Genomic DNA, 25,447 nt, shown 5'->3' with positions numbered 1-25,447 from the left:
ACTCCATTTTAAATCAAGATTGTGAGCTGAACCTTCCAAAACTGTAAAACAATCTGATACGAAACTAATGTTGGGATAGCGCCAGGGGTCAAAGAATCTTAAAATGTGAGAGTTGGAGGGAACCACATGGATCATCTGGTTCAACCCCCTGCAGTGCAGGAATCACCTGCCCAATGTGGAGTTCACATCCATGATCCTGAGATTAAGAATTCCATGTTCTACCAACTGAGGTAGCAGCGTCAATAGGTCTCTCACCATGGGTTATAGCCCCCATGGCAATGTGTTTCCCCACCATACAGGGTTTAAAAAGCCCTTGTTAAATGTTAGCCCTGCTTGCAATTGACTTTTGGGACCAGATCCTGGTTGAGAGTTCCCTGGATCAGCCCAGATCAAGGAGAAAAGTCAGATACTGTTTCTTAGGCAGGGGGGAGAGAGATAACATGAATAAATTCATTCCAGATGAAATACCAATATCAACCTGGATGAAGATATCCACTAAGAAGGCTAGTTCAAAGTGGAATGTTTTGAGTAGCTGCAAAAAAGACAATAGAGAAGGCACCTGTCAGATATATAATGGGAGGAAGTGCCGCTATCTTCCATGAAGACTTTGTGAAGATATCTGGCATATTGATTTCTGAAATGTAGGAGCTGTTTTTGGTCTACATTTGGAAAGCGTTGAATGCCATTTTGGATCAAGATGGCAGACTAGACTGTTCCAAACTACACTAATTTGGACACCTCTGAAGAAATACTCGGATGTTACTAAGAAGAAAAAGGATTACAACAAAGAGATGGAAAGATTGGACTTGTGAATATCAAAGCAGCAGAAATATGAGATGATTAGACCCTTTCTGAACTCGAAGCATGGGTACCCCCAACAAAAATTTAAAATTCGGCTAAATATTTGGAGTTTATTATGTATTGGTATAATTTTGAATTAATGTGATATGATTGGTTTGTTAATTGCAAATTTAATAAAAATTATTTAAAAAAACAAAAACAAATCAGAAACTGGCTGGCTTCTCTAAATCAGGGAAGCCCCTAGAATATAGGGACACTTGGAGGATCTGTAAGGGATGTCTGAGGAATGATTTTTGTTAAGGATTCTTTGTGGTGGAAAAGAAACGTATTTGCATTTGATCCAGGGTATGCAATGTGGTGACACTAATGTTTGAGAGTACAGCGATAGCTCTGTTGTACAGCATGTGGACAGCACATTATCTATGGAAGTTTGAGGTTCAGTTCCTGGCACCTGCAATTCATAAAATCATAGAATTGTAGAGTTGGAAGGAATCATCTAGTCCAACCACCTGCAATGCAGGAATCAAAGGGGATTCAAAGGAATTCACAGGGGATCAGGTAGCAGGTGAGGTGAAAGACCTCTGTCTGAGATCCTGAGCAGTTTCTCCCAGGAGGAGAAGTCTAAGACTGCTACAGGTCAGGAGTGAGCTAATGTGTTAGGAAATGGATGTCCCTCCAGGATACATGACATCCCATCCTGCTACAGAGAAACAAGAAACAAAATTCTGGTAAGGAAAAGGGGGTTGTAAACAGAGAATTATGAATTATGGTCTGGAGGAGACTCTTGAGAGTCCCATGGACTGCAAGAAGATCAAACCTATCCATTCTGAAGGAAATCAGCCCTGAGTGCTCACTGGAAGGACAGATCCTGAAGCTGAGGCTCCAATACTTTGGGCCACCTCATGAGAAGAGAAGACTCCTTGGAAAAGACCCTGATGTTGGGTGAGATGGAGGGCACAAGGAGAAGGGGACGACAGAGGACGAGATGGTTGGACAGTTTTCTCAAAGCTACCAGCATGAGTTTGACCAAACTGCGGGAGGCAGTGGAAGACAGGAGTGCCTGGCATGCTTTGGTCCATGGGGTCACAAAGAGTCGGACACGACTAAACGACTAAACAACAACAAACAGAGAATTCCTCCAGCATGCCACATCCTTGAAATGTGCATGGTCAATGGCACTTCCATCATTACCATGCAAGCAGTGAGGAGGCTAACCCAATCTCCGGTGGCAGTAGGAAGGTGCATCTGTAGTATATTTCCCCACCATTTACCAATCAAACCCAAAGAAATTGAAACTGGGGGAACTCACTCATTGTATACTCTTTTGAGGCAGCACATTTTGTGCCTTTGCAGGGTAGCGGTTTCACACCTTGCATCAGATTGTAGAATGCACATTCCAAGGCATCAGCTAGAAAAAAGAAACCCTTGTTATTTCTGGGAGGCACACCCATTGAGTTTGCCCTGGACGGGGATGTCCTCTCAGTGAAGGAGCTGGTACACAGTTTGTGGGTGCCACTGGAACCACCATTGTTGCTTTCAAGGAAATTGTATCCCTGTTTAGGCATCTGTGTAAAAGCTGGTGACTGGGGAAAAGTTGATTGAAATCAGCTAAGGTGCCCGCCATTATCTAAGCTGCTGTGTTCAGGAGTGAGGGGTGAAGGGTGAATTTGCTGATTCATGCAAGTTCAGATGTATCAGGAACATGCGACAACAACCCAGTGAGAAGGAGAATTTTGTGTGATAATTTTGTATTTGACACTCCTAATTCCTGCAACTGCACGTTTTCCAAATATGAGTGGACATTGCCTATGTGATGTTTGCATGCAATGTCCAGAGAGACAGCAAGCACAGATTCCTGAAGACAAAAACGGGCCCTAGCAAGGGGGATGGTGGATAGCATCTTTGGATTCAGACTTAAAGGTGAACATACCGACTCCACACATCCTGGACCAATAAATGAACTGAAGCAAAACTATCCTTTAATACCTTTGATTATCTGATCCCATAATGGAATTATCACAGTTAAGACAGCAGAGGGATCCATTCTGCAGCATAATGGTGTATCAGACTTACACAGTTCACATCTCAGAATGTATTGCAGAGGCTTCTCTTGAGCAGCTTCTCAGTTATGTGGAGAAACACCACTCTTTCCTTTCTAACAAATTTAGCACCAACATACCTTTCAACACCCATCTGGCCTGAAACACAGCCACATTCACGAAAATTGTGTATCGTACATTGACCTCATGGATCTTTAGTGCATGATCATATCCCATGCTATTTTTCCAGGTACCTAAACTCACAAAACACCTCCTTTGTTCTCTTATAATGGTAATGGTGCCCACCTGAGAGGTGCCGGAACTGAGTTCCAGAAAGTCCTACCTGGGAAAAAGCATGCACTGCCACAGTAGGATTTTTCACCAGAGTGATCTGCACCCACTTCCACTAGCACAGAAAGTAGATCTGCCTAGGAATCTGTCTAAGCTAAGTGTTCACAATGTTGTTGTTTTTTCCTGTTTGCAGAAGGATTGTGTGCATTTGCACACTCTACGCAGGGCTACCTCTGAAGGCGAACAGAAAACCTCAGGTGCACACAGAGAGAGAATATAATGCTTTTATATAATTTGGTCTTTCTATCATTGTTTGCAGACTTGAGAGGGCTCTCTAGCTCGAAAGATTAAAGCTGCTTGGAAGTTGACATCTACAACTCATCTTTGATCAAAACTCCTTCTCTCAGCCCTGGAATAAGGAACTTACCTTCAGGAGGAAGATAGATGAAAGCACAGAAGGCAAGGAGCAGGATTTGAGCCATCGGGATCAGCTTGGAATCAAGAGGATTCTGTCTGCCACGTAGCAATTCAGAAGGAGGTTTCTTGATCCCCACTCACTTCCAGCTAGATGGACAAACTTTCTGCTTTTATTGCATTGATGACATGACTGCATAGGCCCCTCAAGCCTATGCCTATTTTTGGCATGGACAGAGAGTCTTGTAGTTTTCTTGGCATGGATCGGACCTCTTAGGTGCCATGAACTCACAAACTGGCTGGACAGTGATCAAGAGTGGACTGGGAGATTGCAACACCACTAGGACTGAAACCAAAATGCATTGGTTAAAATGCCCCCCTGCTGTGGATGTGTGGTAATGGAGAAAGGACTGGCATTTAAATCCTGAAAATGTTGGGTGGCCGCTAGCAAAATTGACCTTGGGTGGGACAGAATTTTGCCACCCAGCCCCAAATGTCTCAGGTGATGATATTTTTGCTAATAAGAGGTTAACTCCAACTTTGAATTGTGTGATTACTGACTGGCATGTTCTGGTGACAGCTAGGTAACAGATGTATCTTTGTACAATAGTCTGCTTTATAGCTATGCAAAAGAGAGAGATTTACACACACACACAAACAAAGAGGCATTAATATAGTTCAAGGGCACAGTTCATAAACATGTCCTTGGCAGTGTGCAGCAGAGCCAGAGAGTTGTGCAATCTGGAGGGGATGTGGACTTGGGAGAGCTTCAAGGGCCGGAATCGATGCAGGGAATATAAAGGAATATAAGGGAAGAAGTCAGAGTACTTAAATAACATTTAAGAGTGCTTATAAAATTAATTCTGGATCAGGCATGCACACAGTGCACTGATAAAGCACTGCTCAAAAGGCAATGTACAATTGCATTAAGACTTCCCTGTAATGTCACATTTGGCAGATTCCTTTTGCCTGCAGTTTTCCTAATTTGCTTCCCATCTGGGATGGTCAGTGCAAATGAATGGAGGGGGGGAGGGAGCAATAGTTACATACACTTCAGATTAAATGTCAAAACCTCTTTCCACCCAATCTGTTTTATTTTCGGTTCAGCATTGTCCAGAAAGGATAAGGGAAGCAAAATCCATGCCTGATTTGAGTTTAGGATTCTATGACTGAAAATGAATTTATTTCCATTGTCTCAAGGGTGCACAACACACTGGCATAATGTTTATGACTGATCACCCCACTATGTGTGTTGCATACAGAACATCACATGTTCAATCCCTGGCATCCCCGAATATAAAAGGATCAGTGAGCAAGTGGGGTGGGCGACAGGCCTCTGGCTAAGAACCTGATTAGCTTCTCCCATTATGAGAATTCAAAGGGCACCATGTTAGTTAATTCATTAATTTAAAAAACCATGAAAAGCCTGATTTATTGGGCCTCCCTCATTTATCTTCTCTCCTCCTAAGGGGACGTGATGTTCTCTTGGATTTTGGTTGAGGTATGCCATCATATGGGGGCGGCGAGGAAGCACCTACTCCATTTTGGTGAAGGCCCATGCCGCGGCTTCTTTTGTCCACATGAGCCGATCCCATTCAGATGTGTCACAATGTGTGTGTGTGTGTGTTTTAATGAAATGGGGGTATTATATGTAAACTCAATTAGAATCAGTTCTGGAATAGATACCAACTGATATATTTCATTCAAGTTCATTTAAAATGAGCTTTCGTGAATTAATTATTATACAGTGGTACCTCTGGTTAAAGACACTTTAGGTTACAGACGCTTCAGGTTACAGATGCTTCAGGTTGCAGACTCCGCTAACCCAGAAATAGTACCCCAGGTTAAGAACTTTGCTTCAGGATGAGAACAGAAATCACGCAGCAGCAGCAGTGGGAGGCTCCATTAGCTAAAGTGGTACCTCAGGTTAAGAACAGTTTCAGGTTAAGAATGGACCTCCAGAACGAATGAAGTTCTTAACCCGAGGTACCACTGTATATGGTTAATGATTATAATGGTGGTGTTGTATCCCCACAATTATATATTCTTTTTTCTGTAAGTGGGCTGATAATGATTGCTTGTCACACCACTCCCCCTTTTCCTTTGATCATCCTAAATGGACATGATGTTGTCTTGGGTTCTTGTTGAGATGTGTCATCAGTGGGATTAAAGAAGGCGCTTGATCCAGTCTGCTGATTTGGGATTTGCTTTGACCCAGAACCCTCCTGATTCCAATATGACTCCAAACAATCAGATCCTGCTTCTTACAATCTGTGTCCTGCTCCTCCTCAAACCTGGAGGTCAGATTGACTGACAAGGGAAGAGGGAAGAATTTTCACTCAAGTGTAACCTGCAGAAAGCAAACCTTGTGCAATTCCTTGGCTTGGCTTGGCTGGCAATGGATCGACATGTCAAAAAAATAGATGAGAGTGGCCCAATTGCTTTCTAAATCCGGCCCGTGGACGGTCCAAGAATCAGCGTGTTTTTACATGAGTAGAATGTGCATTTTTATTTAAAATGCATCTCTGGGTTATTTGTGGGGCATAGGAATTTGTTCATATTTTTTTCCAAAATACAGTCCGGCCCCCCACAAGGTCTGAGGGACAGTGGGCTGGCCCCAAGCTGAAAATGTTTGGTCACCCCTGCTATAACTAATTGAAATTAATTTAAAAATAGGATTCATAGTTAATTATATACACGTAAATGCACTTATAATTGTGGGGTTGTATCTATTACAGCTTCTTATTTTGTCCACAAGTGGGCTGATAGGACCACACTGCATTCTCTTTGATCCCCCTCAGGGGACATGATGTTCTCTTGGATTCTTTTGGAGATGTCTCTTCATGGGGATAAAAGGAAGCCTCTTCTCCAGTTTGCTGAAAGCCAGTGTGACTTGAGCTTTGCTGTGACCACAGAACCCTCTCAGTTCCAAGATGGCCCCAAAGAATCAGATTCTGCTCCGTGCAATTTCTGCCTTTCTCCTCCTCACATCTGGAGGTAAGGTCTTTAAGGAAATGCTGCAGTGTAGAGCACTCCTGCTCAATGCTTCTGACAGCCAGCCACATGCTCCTCCAAAATACTTCCCTTGCCCCTCTTCCTCCACTCCCCACCTAGTTAGTATTCTGCAACCACTGGACATGCGTGTTCCTCATGGGGCTGGAACCCCACCACAATTAATCTCTCCCCATAAAAGGTAAAGGGGCCCCTGACCATTAGGTCCAGTCGTGACCGACTCTGGGGTTGTGGCGCTCATCTCGCTTTTATTGACCGAGGAAGCCGGAGTACAGCTTCCGGGTCATATGGCCAGCATGACTAAGCCGCTTCTGGCGAACCAGAGCAGCGCACAGAAACGCTGTTTACCTTCCCACCGGAGCGGTACCTATTTCTCTACTTGCACTTTGACATGCTTTCGAACTGCTAGGTTGGCAGGAGCAGGGATCGAGCAATGGGAGCTCACCCTGTTGCAGGGATTCGAACCGCCGACCTTCTGATCGGCAAGTCCTAGGCTCTGTGGTTTAACCCACAGCGCCACCCAATCGCTCCCCATACTTCTCTTGTATTTATCCCTCTCTTCACATGATTATGTGACCCCCTCCTGTACTTTGGGTGGTTCGTGATGCCTCGTTGTCAATGGTGCTGTTTTGGATGCTTAAAAACATTTATTCTGAAACATTGGAAATAGGGGGGATGACACAACATACATATCATTGTGAAGCTACAGAACTCAATCATAAATGTGGGGCAGAGGAAGCAGTCATAATAAATTATTGAATCATAGAATTGGGAGGGACCCTGAGGATCATCTAGTCCAATCCCCTGCAATGGAGGATGCTCCATTGGTGCATGCTCTGGTTATCTCCCGCTTGGACTACTGCAATGCACTCTACGTGGGGCTACCTTTGAAGGTGACTCGGAAACTACAACTAATCCAGAATGCGGCAGCTAGACTGGTGACTGGGGGCGGCCGCCGAGACCATATAACACCGGTCTTGAAAGACCTACATTGGCTCCCAGTACATTTCCGAGCACAATTCAAAGTGTTGGTGCTGACCTTTAAAGCCCTAAACGGCCTCGGTCCAGTATACCTGAAGGAGCGTCTCCACCCCCATCATTCTGCCCGGACACTGAGGTCCAGCGCCGAGGGCCTTCTGGCGGTTCCCTCATTGCGAGAAGCAAAGCTACAGGGAACCAGGCAGAGGGCCTTCTCGGTAGTGGCGCCCGCCCTGTGGAACGCCCTTCCAGCAGATGTCAAAGCGATAAACAACTACCTGACATTCAGAAGACATCTTAAGGCAGCCCTGTTCAGGGAAGTTTTTAACATGTGATATTTCACTGTATTTTTGGTTTTTATGGAAGCCGCCCAGAGTGGCTGGGGAGGCCCAGCCAGATGGGCGGGGTATAAAAAATATATTATTATTATTATTATTATTATTATTATTATTATTATTATTATTATTATTATGTAGCTGTCTCGTTTTGGTATCGAACCTGTGACCTTGACATTTTCAGCACCATGTTTGAACCAACTGAGCTATCTGTAGGCTGATGGTTCTTCAAATTCGTCACCAAATAGCCCAAACAGTAAAAAGTTGTGCTGTGAGAAAATTATTGCACAGAATGTACAATTCAGTGTGAGTTTGAGCAGTAGTTTGGAATGTGCTTAATTGTGAAAAATTGTCTTTTGGAGCATATCCTTTGCTATGTCGGGACTGCACAGTGACTGAAGAAGGATGTATTGGAGTTGAAGGCTCTGACCGGATTTGCATAGCTGACCCTGAACTGGAAAGTTGCCATATAGCCAACGCCTATGAAGGTAAGAAACCTCACCCTCATTCTTTAGATTCACTGTTCTCTGTGTTCATGCCTGATCTGTGTTGAGGACAAAGAAACTGGACTGTGTTATACTCTGGATAGTTAATATGACCAAAGTGGCTCACTGCATCTTTTCCTCTTCTTTTTCTGGCTCATTTTAGAGGGGAAAATAATCTGGACATATGTTGGCTGTGGGCCAAAAGAAGTATGTGATACCAAACAGCAGGTGACCAAGCATATCCATGTTGAGTACAAATGTTGCGAAGAATCAAAGCCTTCAGTAGGCCTTGATTTCTGCAATGACGGATTATAAATGAGGTAAAACTCGCCAATGGAAGATTTGCAACATAGCTAAACATGTTAGCCACCTCCACTTATTTTGGCATCACAACAGAGGACCCACAGAAGCAGTTAGCACTTTTCATATATGTATGTAATTAAAGTTGAAAAATTGTAGGATATAGCATACAGATGAATTGAGTTTCCAACAGTCATTTACATGGATCAACGCGTGTTTCATAAAGTATGCATTTAATGTTCTTTAAAGTCAATATGATGTTCTTTTGTCACAAAATATTATTCTGTGCCATAAAGGGGAGCCCAACTAGTAAGAGAGCTCCTGGAATTCACATTCCAAAATAAAAATAGCCCAGGAGAAAGCCAATTTTTCATTGACATCTTTATTTTGGACTAAGCTGTGAAGAGTGAAGGCTGGTCTTATTAATGTCAGAAGATCCCTGCTGGATCAGAAAGAAAATGAATATCTAGTTCAGTATTCTGTTTCCCATTGTGGCCAAGCAGATGCCTCTGGGAGCATAATATGGAGGCAGTCGCTGTCTCCCACTGTTGATCATTAGCAACTGATAACATGAGCTAATCTGTCCCAGGCCATGGAAATACTATATAGATATAGACATCTGCCTTGGTCTGACCACCCCTGGAATACTGCCACCAATTCTGGGCACCACAATTGAAGGTTGTTGACAGGCTGGGACATGTGCAGAGGAGGACAACCAAGGTGATAAAGGATCTGGAAACTCGGCCTTTATTAGGCTTCGGGGAATCAGATCCCTCTCATGGTGGCAGCAAAGAATCTGAGAAAAACAATGAAAAGTTCTTACCAATTAGTTTATTCAATAATCACAATAGGTTAAGGACACCTTCTGGTGAGGCTAAAACACTCAAGGATGATGTGCTGTAAGGCCACTGAAGGGAAATTCTGTATCATTGTATAAAAATGAACACTATAAAACAATTACAAGCGGCCATTGTAAACAATAAACTGAGGAAATTTAAAGCTGTTTTCATTAGCTACTTAAGGAAAAGCAAATACTCACAGATGAAAAATGAAACGGAAGAAAGCAGTTATCAGAATGGGTTACCTCCTGACGCCATCTCCTTCCTAATCTCTGCCCCGCAGCAGCAGGACCCAGGGTGAGTTACACAGCTTGAAATTCAGAATTAAAAACAGTTCAATCAGATCACTCAGGTGTCAATCATCTCAGGTGTCAAAAGCCATAAATAAAATAACTTGATTTTCAATAAATAAATTAGACATAATAAAAAACTAACAGTGAAAAAGATGAAGGTGTTAAGCAAGACAAGTGGGGGGGGGGAGAGAATAAGCATGTGCGCTTTATTGGCTATGGTTGTCTCAGTGGCTGATTTAAAAACAAAACAAAACACTATGGTATAGCCCATAGTCCAAATAATGGTTCCCCACACCTGTAGTAGAACCAACCAGCCCTTGAGTGGGGTGATAGTGACAGCATTAGGTCAGGGGTGACTTTTACTGCCCTGAATTATTATTTCTCCCCATCACCCAAAACCTTCCTGGTTTCACAGCCTATAAATGACATAAGCCGAGGCTGATCTATTTGGGTGGATAAGGAACTGCCCCAGCAATCTCTTCCAGCCAATCAGGGTGCAAGTCTGCCTCTCACTCTGGCTCCATTAGCTGTTTGTCTCCTTGCCTTCTGCCCTCCCAGTCCAACTGTGTAGCAGCCTCTATTGAACAGGGTAGTAAGGAAATGAGGGCCACATTTTGCTCTGCCTTCTAAAGTGGCTTCATCTTGGAAACAAGATCTGGTAACCCAGAGCTCCAAAATTGGAGGGGGGGGCAGCTGATTTTTTTCTTAGAAAATTTTTGCACAGTGCTTTTGCACCCTGATAAATCAACCAAGTAGTCAGGTTGGCCATCCACTGACCTGATATGAACTTTCTAGTTCTTGGGCTGCCAATTAATGTGGTCTATTGGTAAGCGTACACTTTTGCAACAGTACACTTCTTACAGCAGATGAAAATGATAGTGGAGGTGCATTTTATGGGGACAGACAGAAACTGGTCACTGGTCAGGATGGATTATTCTGCTTTCCAACTGTACCATTTAAATAAGTACAATGTGCTTTGTGTACTCTGTTTATTGTCCTTTTTGGAGTGGTGTCGAGGACTGAATGCAACTTCCTAATATTAATGAAAGGAGCTTTGTGTACCTAGCTCCAGCATAGGCAAACTCCATCCCTCCAGAAGTTCGGGGACTACAATTCCCATCATCCCTGACCACTGGTCCTGTTGGCTAGGGATGATGGGAGTTGTAGTCCCAAAACAGCTGGAGGGCCGGAGTTTGCCTATGCCTGACCTAGCTGATAGGCAAAAACCTATCAGTTTGGTTATGAAAGCAAACAATATTTGTCTATCTGTTCACCAGCAATGCCCTCACCATACGGACTATATGGTCTATAGTCCATATGGTCCATAGGGCATCACATTCTACAGTACCATGCATATTGCCTGTGCTATTTGAGCTGCTGTCATGGGGGAGCTGACAAAAAGCACACTTGGCTAAGAGCAGAGAGAAACAAGGCCAAGCAGATGCATATGAAAGGATTCCTTGAAGAAGCTGGACATGAGAAGGAGTTCATTTCCTTCATACACATAAATCACCCCATAGATGTGCTAATCACTCTGATCCTAAACTTCTGCTGCCTTGTAAGATATTGTGGGGAGAAGAAAAGACTAAGGAGTAAACCCTGCACAAATCCAGAGTGGAGTCCCTAAGATGGTTGGATAGTGTCTTGTACGCATCCTTCTGGCAACTCCTGCAGCCAAACTGGTGCCAAACATATTGCTCTGCTTTCCTTTGGACCACATCAGTGAGGCTGAGATGGGGGTCTTCTCAAATGAGCAGCCCAGGACCTCCATATACACTGCCCAGGCTTGCCCCCAAGGAGGTCACTTCAGTGCTGCTAACACAGAGGTTTGACTTCACCCACAAACTCCATTCTCTCTCTTTTATGTTGTAAAATAAAATAAACCATGGGGGAGGGGGGAATCTATCTAAATACTTAATTCCATCTGTTGTAGCTGTGTGCAAAAACTCTCTGGTGAAATTCAGTGCATAGCAATGAATGCACAAAAGCTGGCATAATATGTGAAGAAGTCACCATTCAGTCAATCATAGGGTTTAGATCCAGCAAAATCATCCCATTAATGCAAAGATTTATGCCTGTGCAACAACACTTTCTCTCCTCTTTCTGTGCTACTGCCCAATGTGTTTTGCATCTCCACTCTCATTAACCCTCCAGAACAGATGTGGGGAAGACCCTGGGGACACATGGGTAGAGGAGAGCAGCGCTAACAGAAACACTAGTAGCACAGCCTCCACTGTCCCTTATTGTTATGGTGCTTTGTTCCTCTCACCAGCTTTCCCTTCCTGCTGCTCCTGCAGGTGCACAAGGAATTCTGGGAGTAGAGTTCTTCAGATGCACAAATCTCTCTGTCTCTCAAACTACAAGACAACCTTATTGGTGGACCATGTGTCCACAAGCGTTCAGGCAGTCCCTAAGGTACCTTGAACCTAAGTTGTCCAGGGCTTTGTCAATTAATACATGACCTGACTTGGTAGCAAACGGGCACTCTGTGCAGATGACATGTTGTCAGCCAGGTACCCAAATCCTCAGCTTGATAGCTGAATTCTCACGTGATCTGCTCAATAGATAGACAGATAAAATATCAGTAAATAGGTTTCCATAAATATTCTCAAGCAATACCTAAAATTTAGTCATAGTTCCCCCTCCTCTGAATGTTTGGGTACTGCCAAAGTTTACAGATAACATTCAGTTGCAAGATAGCAATGGAGGGGGGATGTTTTTATATGGGAGGGGGGGATGCTTTTATCCCAAATTACTGATATATATGGGAATAATTTATAAACTTTAGTGGGATCAGTTTTGGACTGCTATAATTCATTTAAAATATGATTCATGAATTAATCATTATTATATATACTCATGATTGTGGGGCTGTATGTATCACAGCTGCTCATTTCATCCACAAGTGGGCTGATTGGACCACGCTGTATTCTCTTTGATCCTCTTTCATCCTGCACTCCTGCTGCCACCACCTTCCCTGGCTTCCTTCCCACACTCTGCAACAGGAGTCAGAGCTGGAGTAAATGTGCTGCCGTGAGTGGCAGAAGGGCTGAACAGACTGGGAGCAATGAGCATAAGTGAGCGGTGAGTGATGCTGAGGAGAACAGGCTGAGATGACATCCTGTCATTGTCATCCCCAATGGTGCAAGCCTTCCTGTCCTGCAGAAGATACCTCGTGGTAGATGAGCAGGAGGTGGCTCAGACAAGATGCAAGGTCTCCTTTCCACTCCCACTGCATGACCAGCCCCCCATCCTCTGACAACTGAGGTTCACTCCGGATGAGCCTAATCAGGCTGTGTCTCAACCCACTGTACATACACAGACAGTTTGTGATTTCATAGTCCATTAGACTCACTGCCCATGCAACGAGTAGAGGCAAAATGACCCTTGAGCTGCTGGTGCAGCCATGTCCTCAATGAGATAATAAGAAGCAGCTTGTCTGTCTTACTGGATGAGAATGTAATACAGTATCTCCAAGAACATTGTGGCTCGAGATAAGAGAAGCATTTCTTTCTAGAACAGGGATACACCCTGTACAAGCCCTGTTTTAGTCACATGCACATTGCAACCCATCAGCCCAATCTTCACCTATGTACTCTATGTGAGTGACCAGTTTGTGATTTCAGAGCCCACAACTCTCTTCACCCATGCAAGGAAGAAGGACAAAATTATCCTCAAGGTGCCTGTGCAGTCATGTTGTCAATGCAATAAAAGGAAGAAGCTTGTCCATCGTGCTGGGAGTGAGTGTAGATGAGTGCTCCTCCTTCTGCATCCTGGAGTTCTGCTGCGGCAACACAATCCTCCTGATTCCAATATGTTCTCCACTGACATCATTCACAGGCTGTGAAACCAGGAAGGAGGAAATTCGGGTGATGGGGAGAATTCAGGGCAGTAAAAGTCACCAACTTCCTAATATTAATGAAAGGAGCTTTGTGTACCTAGCTCCAGCATAGGCAAACTCCATCCCTCCAGAAGTTTGGGGACTACAATTCCCATCATCCCTGACCACTGGTCCTGTTAGCTAGGGATGATGGGAGTTGTAGTCCCAAAACAGCTGGAGGACCGGTGTTTGCCTATGCCTGACCTAGCTGATCCTGGCTGGCTGGGGGGGGGGGCTGTCCTATTTAGGACCCCTCTCAGGTAGATACCATTGCCATTATAAGAGAACAAGGAAGGCATTCGTGGTGATTCCCGGCACAACCTTTTCCAGAAAATTAGCACTGCTTTAGTCCATAATCTGGCTCTTGAGTCACTGTGTATAAAATGAAGCTCAGTGCTTCCCATTCATTATAAGGGCAAATATAGCAATGGTTATAACTTTTCCCTCTTTTGCTCAGAGTGGATGCAATTTGGAGGGGCAAGAGCCCCACTAGAGGGGCAAGAGCCCCATTAGGACTTCCAAGGTGTTGGAATCCAGAGGTTTGCTTGCAGGACACCTTTGAAAAGTCTATAAGCTTTTCCTTCTCTCCCAATTTCGAAATGGCAGCTGCAGTAGTTTGGGCAGCTGCAATAGGCGGTACCATTTTCCGGCTGGGGAAAAGAGGGTGGTGCAAAAGGAGCATAAATCTCCAGGAAAGATGGTGGTGGAGACAATATCCTCAGCATTAACCATCTCACCCCAAGGGTAATTGGTGGGGCTGGTTCTTTTTTCCACTCCTAGATTTTTTCCAATATACAATGCAGATCTCTACGTTGAATTGCATACGGGAAGACATACATCTATATGATAAACAAAGATTGCTTAACAACCCCTTCCAAAATCTGTGGGAAACAATTCACTATGATTAAATGCTGGATTTTCCTGTCAGATATGCTTTTTTGACATCTGGAGCCACTGAGAAGTATCAGAAATTTCTCATCCTTCCCTGGATGCGTTGTTAACTGTTCCCATAGACCAGGGGTCCTCAAACTACGGTCCGTGGGTTGGATCTGGTCTGCCAGGCTTATAAATCCAGCCCGCTGGCCAAAACGCCGCACCGGGTTTACTTCAGCGTGCAGGGACTGACTGAGTGAAACGCTTCTGACTGACTGAAACACCACACTGGGTTTACCTCAGTGGGCGGGAACTGACTGAGTGGGCAGCGAGGCTTCCGACTGGCCGCAGGAAGCGTGGCAAGGTAAACCCAGCGTGGTGTGGCAATTCCGTTGAAAAGAACGAACGCATGTGCTTAGTCCCTTTGGCCCGTTGCCTTTTACACATGCATGCACACCCACCACTGAGGTGTGGTCAGGACGTGGAAGTGGGCGGGGCCTTTTGGAATTTTGGCACAAGAGTACAAACTGGGCATTGAGAGGATTCATGCATGAGCACTGGGCAGGACACACACCTGAGGGAAAGGAGCAAAGAAAAAAGGGGGTGCTGCATTCAGGAACTCTCGGACGGATGGAACAAAGCAATTCGCTCTCACACAGGTACACATGAGCCCTTGTTCTCTGGGGCTCCATGGAAATTTAAAATAAAAAGAGAAAGGGTGGAGAGAGGTAATGCACCGGCGCTTTTGTGTTTCCTCACTGGCAGCAGCAGCGGGGGGGCGGGGGGCGGGTGTGGTGCTGATATCACCAACTTCCGGGCAAGACCCTTCACTAGAACAGAGAAAGTGTGTTTGTGCTCCTATAATTTAAGCTCCAGATATCTTGATGGCAGAGGAAGGGAGGAAAATACTGCTGCCAGTCCTAATCCAAAAGTATTGCAATATTATTATTATTATTATTATTATGTTTTTCTAACAGGACTGCTAACTTTTCAACGCCATTTGAGCAGTTTCTCTCTCTCTCTCTCTCTCTTGTTGTCAAGAGGACATTCCAAGGAGATGCCCCAACAACCCTGATAGAATCATCTGTCTGTTCTGAGCATGCCCAGACCTGTTTTCATGAAGGCCAGATCTCCCTAGCTTTCAGCATAGAGAGAACTTTGAGCATGCTCTGGTAGCGAGAGAAGCAACTGGTAGCACAGTGTTTCCTAATTTAATGAGCTCTTTCTGTTTAGAACGTGGACACAGTCTCTCTCTATAATAAATGCTTATTTCTACTTAATCATTTTGCAATTATTTTTGTGAATTGGGACTTGTAGGATAAAAACTACAGGTTGTCTTCTTTGTTGTAATCTCTCTACTCATTGGATACAGAATCACTGGTTCTTTGGGGCCCTGGACAGAGGGAATCAATTAAGTTCCCCTTCATATGTCAGTCATTGTAATTCATTGCAACTCTTTGCAGGATAGGTGGGATCAGTGCTCCTTTCCTAGAAAAATAGGTGCTGGTACTCGCCATGATGTTGTTACAGTAAGTGCCACACTTTTTAACAACAACAAAAGAGGTGCTGGTACTGTGTACCCTTGAGTACCCCCTGGGGGGGGAAGCACTGGGTGGAATGGAGACAAAGTCATTATCTAGGGCTGTGCATGGCCTGATCTGACCTGGGGTAATCCATGGCTGACCCAACATGACCTGGATTTATGTCCCAAAATGAATCAGGGAGCAGCCCTAATGTTAATCAGGGTTTTAAACATATGGTCAGTTCAGGGGGAAAGATGGAGTTGCAGTGGGATATGGACTTTGTGTCCAAGGAGGAAAATACTAGGGTTGTGGTCCCTGCCAGGCTGCACTCCTGCCACCAACACCTTCCCTGGCTTCCTTCCCACACTCTACAACAGGAGTCAGAGCTGCAGTAAATGTGCTGATGTGAGTGGCAGCAAGGATGAACAGGCTGGGAGCAATGAGCATAAAGGAGTGGTGCTGAGACCAGTCTGAGATGGCATCTTGTCATTCCAAATGGTGTAAGCCTTCCTGCCCTGCAGAAGATGCATCATGGTAGAAGACCAGGAGGTGGCTGAGACAAGATGCAGCCCTTCACCCTCTGACAACCTTGCTTCACTCCAGATGGGCCTGACCAGGCTTTGCCTCAACCCACTCCTATCAAAGCCTCAATCAGCCTTAACTGGATCAATTCAGTGCATAATCTAGACTACCTTGATCCAAATTTTCTTTGTAACACATACACACACATAGAGAGAGAGATGTTCTAGGGGGGAGATAATAAGGACTCACCCTTTTTCAGCCCTTCTACACCTTCTTTGCAATGGGAAGCAGGTCTTCATTACATGAGGGTATTGGAGAAATGATGATTGTAAAAGTGAAGGAAGCACAGACTGCAGTCAAATTAAGTCAGTCGGGACTTATCTGTATGCTTCCATGCACCAAAAAGAATTCAAGCTATTGCTTTATTTGGAAGTATTGGTTGGAATTATGTTTTAGAAGCAAAATTCTAACCATACAGATGAGATCAAGAGATGATCCAACAGTCAAGAAGGTGGTTTTGCTCTTACTGTAGAGGGAAGTGAGAGGTAGATGGGGCTCATCAACCTAGAAAAGTAGTCCATCAAAAAGAAGGAAAACTCTTATCGTAAACTCTGCTGCTTTGTGGGGAGAAGAAAAGGCTAGGGAGTAAACCTTACACTAATCCAGAGTGCAGTCCCTAAGATGGTTGGATGGAGTCTTGTATGCCTCCTTCCAGCAACTCCTGCAGCCATGCTGGTGCCAATTGTTTTGCACTGCTTTTCTTTGGACCCATCAGTGAAACTGAAAAGGGGGGGTCTTATCATCTGGGAACCCCAGGACCTCCATACATACTGCCCAGGCTTGCCCCCAAAAGAGGTCACTTCGGTGCTAACACAGAGGTTTGACTTCACCCCCAGGGGCACACTCCATTGTCTCTCAAGAATCATGCATGCCAACAACAACAACAAATCCAATTGTGCTGCTTATTTTGCTTATGGTTGGTTTCTTGCCCCACTCTACTTTGTGTTTAATCCTCTTAAGGGAACATGATATCCTGTTTGGTTCTTTTTGACACCTGTCATCGTGGAGATAAGAGGAAGCATCTGTTCCAGTTTGCTGAAGGCCAGAGTGACCCACATTAACCCACAGAAACTTCCTGATTCTGAACTAGCCCTGAAGGAACAGATCCTGATCTTTGCAATCTGTACCTTCCTCCTCCTCACACCGGGGGAAGAGGGGTGGAAGAAGATTTTGCACTCAGGAGTGACAAGCAATTCCTAAGAGATTCATTTTACAAGAACTTAACCGGGCTGGCAAAAGAATCATGTGCCCGATAACAACGAAGAGTAGTTGTTCGAGAAAAATGAAAAGGGGCTTTTAAATATCATATCCAAATATTTATTTTAATCCAATGCAGCTGTGTGCACAAAAGCAGCCATAATGTGTGAAGAGGTCACAATTCAGTAAATCATTGAGTAGGATCCAATGCAGTCATCCCACTAGTGCAAGGATTTGCACCTGTGCCACAACACTTTTCTCCTTTTTCTGTGCTACTGCCCAATGTGTTCTGCATCCCCACACCAACCCTCCACAACAGATTTGGGGAAGACATTAGAGGCACATGGGTAGAGGAGAGCAGCGCTAGCAGTACAGTGGTACCTCGGGTTACATACGCTTCAGGTTACATACGCTTCAGGTTATAGACTCCGCTAACCCAGAAATATTACCTCAGGTTAAGAACTTTGCTTCAGGATGAGAACAGAAATTGCGCAGCAGCGGCACGGTGGCAGCTGGAGGCCCCATTAGCTAAAGTGGTGCTTCAAGTTAAGAACAGTTTCAGGTTAAGAATGGACCTCTGGAACGAATTAAGTACTTAACCCAAGGTACCACTGTAATTGGGACGTGGCAATTAGGACTTGCCGATCAGAAGGTCGGTGGTTCGAATCCCCTCGACGGGGTGAGCTCCCATTGCTCGGTCCCTGCTCCTGCCAACCTAGCAGTTTGAAAGCATGTCAAAGTGCAAGTAGATAAATAGGTACCGCTCCGGCGGGAAGGTAAACGGCGTTTCCGTGTCCTGCTCTGGTTTCAACAGAAGTGGCTTAGTCATGCTGGCCTCATGACCCAGAAGCTGTACGGCAGCTCCCTCAGCCAATAAAGCGAGATGAGCGCCGCAACCCCAGAGTCGGCTACGACTGGACCTAATGGTCAGGGGTCCCTTTACCTTACCTTTACTTTACCACTGTAATTGTATTTCAACAGCATCCACAGTCCCTAATTGTTATGGTACTTTCTCCTTCCTCTTCCTCTTATCTCTGCACTTGCACAAGGAACTCTGGAAGTAGAGTTCTTCAGAGAGCATGTCATCTGAAGATGTATAAATCTCTCTGTCTCTCAAACTACTTGTCCTAGTCTAACTGCAAAAACACCCTGGATCAGCAAGTGACAATTTGCAAAGTATTCCACAAGACTGAGCCGATGGCAATAAGGGCTAGGTTTCTTCTTGCTGCCAAATGAAGCTTGCAAACTCAAGGAATAATAATAGGATTCTTTTCCTGTATTGCAGTCATGGGGTTGTTTCTATCACATGACGGTGTATGTTTTCATTCCACATTGTGGGAAGTGACGGAGACAGGATGTTTGTATTACTGTGTTTCCATGATGTAGGACGCTTGTCCTTTGTTCTTTCTCTTTGCTGTCTGATGCTGAAGAGGAAGGAGCTGAGTTACGATGCTCTGAGTGTGTATATGTAAATAAGCGTGTTGTTGTTTAGTCGTTTAGTCGTGTCCGACTCTTCATGATCCCGTGGACCAGAGCACGCCAGGCACTCCTGTCTTCCACTGCCTCCCACAGTTTGGTCAGACTCATGTTTGTAGCTTCAAGAACACCGTCCAACCATCTCGTCCTCTGTTGTCCCCTTCTTCTTGTGCCCTCAATCTTTCCCAACATCAGGGTCTTTTCCAGCGAGTCTTCTCTTCTCATGAGGTGGCCAAAGTATTGGAGCCTCAGCTTCACGATCTGTCCTTCCAGTGGGCACTCAGGGCTGATTTCCTTAAGAATGGATAGGTGTGATCTTCTTGCAGTCCATGGGACTCTCAAGAGTCTCCTCCAGCACCATAATTCAAAAGCATCAATTCTTCGGCGATCAGCCTTCTTTATGGTCCAGCTCTCACTTCCATACATCACTACTGGGAAAACCATGGCTTTAACTATACGGACCTTTGTTGGTAAGGTGATGTCTCTGCTTTTTAAAAATAAACGTAGTTTAGCCAAAATGCTGTGCTACTGTGTCTGTATGCTGACTGCCTATGCTCTGCTGATCCTGAAGTGTGGTGATGCCTCTTAGGTATCAGTCACTGTGATGTACATGCTGAAGAAAGCTTTTGAATCTCCTGAACCATGAGGGAGAGAACATGCCAGTCGAGCATGTGTCTCTGCCAGGCTCCTACTCATGTGTAGGACCTCCTGACACAGTGATGCTCTCAGTGATCAAGCTGGGATACAAGGGTTCAGGCAGTCCCTAAGGTACCTTGGACCTAAGTTGTTCAGGGCTTTATTAATTAATATTAAGCCCCACATTGGGCAAAGTCAGCCTCCCACTACAGATCAAGTGCTTCAATACTTTGTACACCTGCGTAACTTGGGGCGCACAGCTAAGACTTTAAATATTCAGTCAGCCGCTATTTCCATCTTCAGTAAATCCATTTGTTTTATGGACCCCTGTCCTGAATTTGTAGTCCACAGGGTGATTGAGCGATGGCGCAGGTGGCAGCCACCAAGCGGTGAGGGTTGAAGGCCTATCACGTTCAATCTACTTTGCCAAATACTTTAAAAAGTAAGAGTAATTTATTGGTCAAAATATGACTCTCGCTTGTTCTCTGCTGCTTTCTCTGTTACCCTCTTTGGCGCCCTAAGAGTGAGTGAAGTTGTTAATGAGGGTGATCCGGGATGCTCCTTTAGGGGGCTGCATTTGGAAGACGTAAATTTATCTAGTTCAGAGTTGGTGGTCTGCATCCGTCAATCAAAAGCCAACCAAATGGGGAAAGGTGCCCTTATCCGGTTCACAGCATCAGAACATAAGGTCCCTGTCCTGTTAAAGACACCAGGAAATACATTTACCTTAGGCCCCCTGGTTCGGGTGTATTCCTGATACATCAAGATGGTACCCACCTCGCCCACCATCAGTTCAGGCGGGTGATGTATAAGGCCATGGCATCCTGTGGCCTCCCGGTCAGAGAATATACTGCTCATTCTTTCAGGATAGGCACTTCCATGATGGCTGCTCATTGAGGCCTGCCTACAGACAGAATCAAAGACATGGGTCGTTGGAGACTGGATGCTTACAAAGGCTATATTCGTCATGATTTGTAACCAGACTTCACCACTTCTAATCCTGCACTGTCATTGTTTTATTTTCAGGGGCTATTGGTGCTCATATGTGGATGGTGGGTCTCAGCATTGTCCACTGGGCCCAAGTGTGTGCTGTGGACAGTGGCTTGGGGGTGCAGCCTGCCGATTGCCTTATAACATCCGAGTTTCCTGGATATTGAGGCATGGAATGCGATGGGAAGAGTTTCTGCTGGTCGTGAATGCCTGGATAGCTCACTCGGCCCTCCCAATTGCTTTGATTGTGCAGCTGGGAGAGTATTACTTGGTCTTCAGGAAAGGCTTGGACTTGACTTGGAGCAATAAAAGGGACTTTGATGAGTTGACAACAGCATTTCCAAACATAACACTAATTAGGACAAATGCTCCTGTGGTGTTGCAGTTTTTGTCCAGCTGCCACTAACTAGGCCAGGAAACTCGTGAACTGAGTGGTGACACGGAAGGTGGAAGAGCTGAAGGGTCAGGAGATTGCATACCCCACCATTATGTTCAGCAAAGAGGCCTTGTTCCATGTTGATGGTGTACATCTTTCCAATTGGGGAAATGATGTTTGGTTGGCCATAGTCCTTGAGGGCATTAGAGGTTGGTTGAGGGTGTGAGGGTATAGGCGGTGAGCCTTACCAGCATGAGTGACATTAGGCATTGGTAAACCTGGTTTGGGGGAGGGGAGGTGTGGCCATCACCTGCCCTCCCATTCTAAAGGGTATTCCATTAAAGGAATCCAGGGGTCGTGGTTCCTGTCTGAAGCCTCCGGTGACCCTGGAGGAGCTCCTAGTTGATGTGCATCAGCAGGGCTCCCCCTGCTGGTGGATAGCCCTCGTGAGACTTCCTGCAGGCAGGAGTCAGATATAGTTGGTTCAATTCCAATCCCTAAGCCAATACTGCTCACATTGGCTAACCAATAAAGTTGTGGCCTAAATTTTGCCCATATATGGTGTCCATCTGTCAGTATTCAACATAAGGGGGAAGCCTCGGGGTCTTGGCACACAATTGCATTCAGTTGCAAGATAGCATTAGAGTGGGGAATGTTTTTATATGTGGGCATTATTTATAAACTTTAGTAGGAACAGTTCTGGATCAGGATCTGGAGCAAATATGAAATGCTGTAACTCATTCAAATTAATTTTAAAAATAGGATTCATAGTTAATTATATACACGTAAATGCACTTATAATTGTGGGGTTGTATCTATAACAGCTTCTTATTTTGTCCACAAGTGGGCTGATAGGACCACACTGCATTCTCTTTGATCCTCTTCAGGGGACATGATGTTCTCTTGGATTATTTTGGAGATGTGTCTTCATGGGGATATAAGGAAGCCTCTTCTCCAGTTTGCTGAAAGCCAGTGTGACTTGAGCTGTGCTGTGACCACAGAACCCTCTCGATTCCAAGATGGCCCCGAAGAATCAGATCCTGCTGCTTGCAATCTCTGCCTTTCTCCTCCTCACATCTGGAGGTAAGGTCCATTGACAAGGGATCGGAGAAGGATTTTCACACAGAAAGCAATTCCTAAGGGAAGACCTGGCAAAGAAAGGAATCTCGTTTCAAAAAATGGAGAAGATTGGTCGTTCCACAAGCAAAAATGGCAGGGCCAATTTAGGCGTCATATTTCTTTGTGGTAGAAAAACATGAGGGAAATTTAGCCAAATATTCAATCCAATCCAGCTGTGTGTAAAAAATTATCTGCTGGAATTCAGTGTCTATATATGTATGCAGAAAGCTGGCACAGTACAGGCAAAAAGTAGGAGTTCATTAAATCATAAGGTAGGTTCCAGCAAAGCCATCCCATTAGTGCAAGGATTTCTTCCTCAGATGCAACCTATTGCTTGACACTGCTCAGTGCTCATGGCCAGGGTCCAAGGCCTCTCTCCATTCTGATCAATTCCTCTGGTCACTCAGCCTCTTTGTTCCTTAGTGTTCCTTAACAACATTCATCTTCTTCTCTTTCAGCCCACTCAACTTAACAGCTTAAACTTCCCTGTTATGTCTGAACAGGACCTTCCTTCTCTAGTCAAGTGTTCTTCAAACTTGGGTCAGCAGATGTTGTTGGGTGCATAACATCCTCTCAATCTCCCCAGTCAGCTTACCCAAGGGTCAGGGTCCAGAGATGATGGGAGCTGCACTCCAACAACATTTAAGGATCCATAGTTGAAGAACAATGCTCTTGTTCCTTTGATCCACAGACTTCAGTCAAGATGAGTTTCTACTTCCTCACAAAAGCTAAATTATTTATGCAATGGCATGACAGTGACTGAGCCACAAGGGAAAACCCAGGGATAATGAAAATGGGTGACATTTCACCTGGATGACCTCTAGCCTCAGGGTTTCTTTTCTGCTGTATACATGAAGTATTGTAACAAAATTTGTCAGCTAAGGTTGTCTGGTCCTTTCTTAGCTGAGATTTGGGTTGGCAAGAGATTTGATCATGTACATTTTGTCTTCCCAAGCAGATGCTTTGTTATGTACGAAAGGCAAAACCAACGTTCTAACCAGTGAGGCTGGTGAACGAACTGACTGTCAAGTGCCGTCTGGACCACATGCCTGCTTTACTATGCAGGAGTTTAGAGGTAAGCTTTATGCAGGAGCTCCAACAGCATATACCCAAACTGTTGGACCTCATCTCCCCAAACTTGCTCTTCTTTTGTTTTAATAAAACAAAGAGGGAATTCTTGCTGCAAAAATACTAGTGTTCTCTCAAAAGATGGTGAGGGGGGAATACAGTCCCAGAAGCCCACTGTTAGGCCTCTCCTTTTTCCTGCCTATTGAAGCCGCACAGCACAGTCTCAGATCCTCCCACTTTGGAGGATTTGAGCCTGGGTGGTTGGTTTTTGCACTTTCATGAATGTCTTCCTTGCATGCAGGGAATCTTTTTGCAAAGAAGCAGAACTGCACAGGATCCTCCCACATAAAGACAAGCTAGACTGATCCTGCAAGGTGCACGCCTTGGTCCAAAGTACGGCACATTTGTCTTGCGCCAGGGTTATAGTCCTCTCTGAGCAGTGGACCCTTTTTGCTTATCTCATCTCTGGAGGAAGGAGAATGCGAGTAGCTTACTCAAGGTGTATCTCATGAGGACATGCAAGTTTTAGACATCTTATGTTGGCTGGTTTTAAGAGGGGGGGAAACAACCCACCATCCACTTTATTTATTTATTTTTAACTGATTTCTTGGCAACAACAAAAAGTGCAAACAAGCAAAACAAATTATCAGAATTTTAAACTATATAGCATCACAGCCTGGAAGACCAAAATACAAAGATACAGTGTGCCTCCAAAGGGACAATAAAATATGAACTCAAACTCATCTAAAGATTCCTTTTACAAATAATAAAGAGTATTCGCCATCTGTGAGTTCCATTATTATTGAGAATATAAGTTCAATATAGCCTTTAATGAACCAGCCATTTGCATATACTGACGACACAAAGCGCTCGTGTGAATCAGTACAATTCTGTATAGGAAATAAAATCTATGAAATATATGAAAAAAGTCGTTTGAGCTGTGCCTTTAAGATACTTTAGTTTATGAGACACCTATTCAAGAAGGGCAATTTGTCAAACCCTTTCTTTCCTTATTTTCTCTCTGGATCTCGTTCTAGGAGGAACGCTGGCTGCAATACACCAAGACTGCTGTTTCAACTGTAAGCCACCTGTAACTAGTACATTTTGTGGTATCAAAAGCGAATATCCAGAAAAGGACGGGGCCATCAATATTGACTGCTGTGACGACCGTGACTATTGTAATATAATTGGAGATGGGCAATAAACCGAAACATGCATGGACCCTTTCCTTTCGGCCGCTTTTTCTTTCTCCCAATCAGATTGCATAAAGATCCCACAGGTAGAACTTGTGAAACACACTCTTTGTGAGACTGCATCTGAAGATGGAGTGAAACCTTCAGTTTCTTGAACAATATAGTCACCTGGTCATTCAATTTGTAAACTTTGCCAAGGCTCAAGCATTTTTGAAGGCAGATACTTTAGTTTAAAATTCATTATAGTAATTAATATCTAATCCAGAAGTAATTCTAAATAATAATAATAATAATAATAATAATAATAATATCCCTCCCATGTTTCTATAAAAGGACTGCCAGCCCCACTTGAGCAGCTTCACACACTCTCTCCTGTTGTCAAGAGGACATTCCAACGAGATGCCCCAACAACCCTGATAGAATCATCTGTCTGTTCTGAGCATGCCCAGACCTGTTTTCATGAAGGCCAGATCTCCCTAGCTTTCAGCATGGAGAGAACTTTGTGCATGCTCTGGTAACCAGAGAAGCAACAGGTAGCACAAGGTCAGATGTATGTGATGCAGAAAGTTGCACTGGCAGTAAAACTTGGTTTTGTTACCAAGTGGTGAAAGCTCCTAAATTATTGGTATATGAACTCAAGAATGGCTGGTGAGAGTCTTGTGGTTCAACTGGAGCAACCAGCTCAAACCTCTTCACACGCTGTGATTCTCAGGTAGACTGAAGGGGAACAATAGGCTTGATTAACAT

General features: G+C 44.5%; 2 long non-coding RNA genes across 3 annotated transcripts; both read left to right on the top strand.

Moving 5' to 3' along the window:
- Positions 1-8,236: 8,236 nt before the first annotated feature.
- On the top strand, positions 8,237-9,016 carry LOC310702858. Its single transcript, XR_014523712.1, has 2 exons — positions 8,237-8,358; positions 8,519-9,016. It is a non-coding gene; the product is annotated as an uncharacterized lncRNA (long non-coding RNA).
- Positions 9,017-22,210: 13,194 nt separating this feature from the next.
- On the top strand, positions 22,211-24,728 carry LOC310702829. Of its 2 annotated transcripts, none has more exons than XR_014523648.1 (3): positions 22,211-22,403; positions 23,395-23,514; positions 24,545-24,728. It is a non-coding gene; the product is annotated as an uncharacterized lncRNA (long non-coding RNA). The 2 variants fall into 2 exon arrangements; XR_014523649.1 differs by having other exon boundaries at positions 22,224-22,403; positions 23,398-23,514.
- Positions 24,729-25,447: the final 719 nt, after the last annotated feature.

This window comes from Podarcis liolepis (assembly GCF_965112155.1).
Source record: "Podarcis liolepis genome assembly, chromosome: 3".
NCBI classification, from domain to species: domain Eukaryota; kingdom Metazoa; phylum Chordata; class Lepidosauria; order Squamata; family Lacertidae; genus Podarcis; species Podarcis liolepis.
The sequence above is the reverse complement of the archived record's forward strand: the minus strand, read 5'-3'. Positions and strand labels throughout refer to the sequence as shown.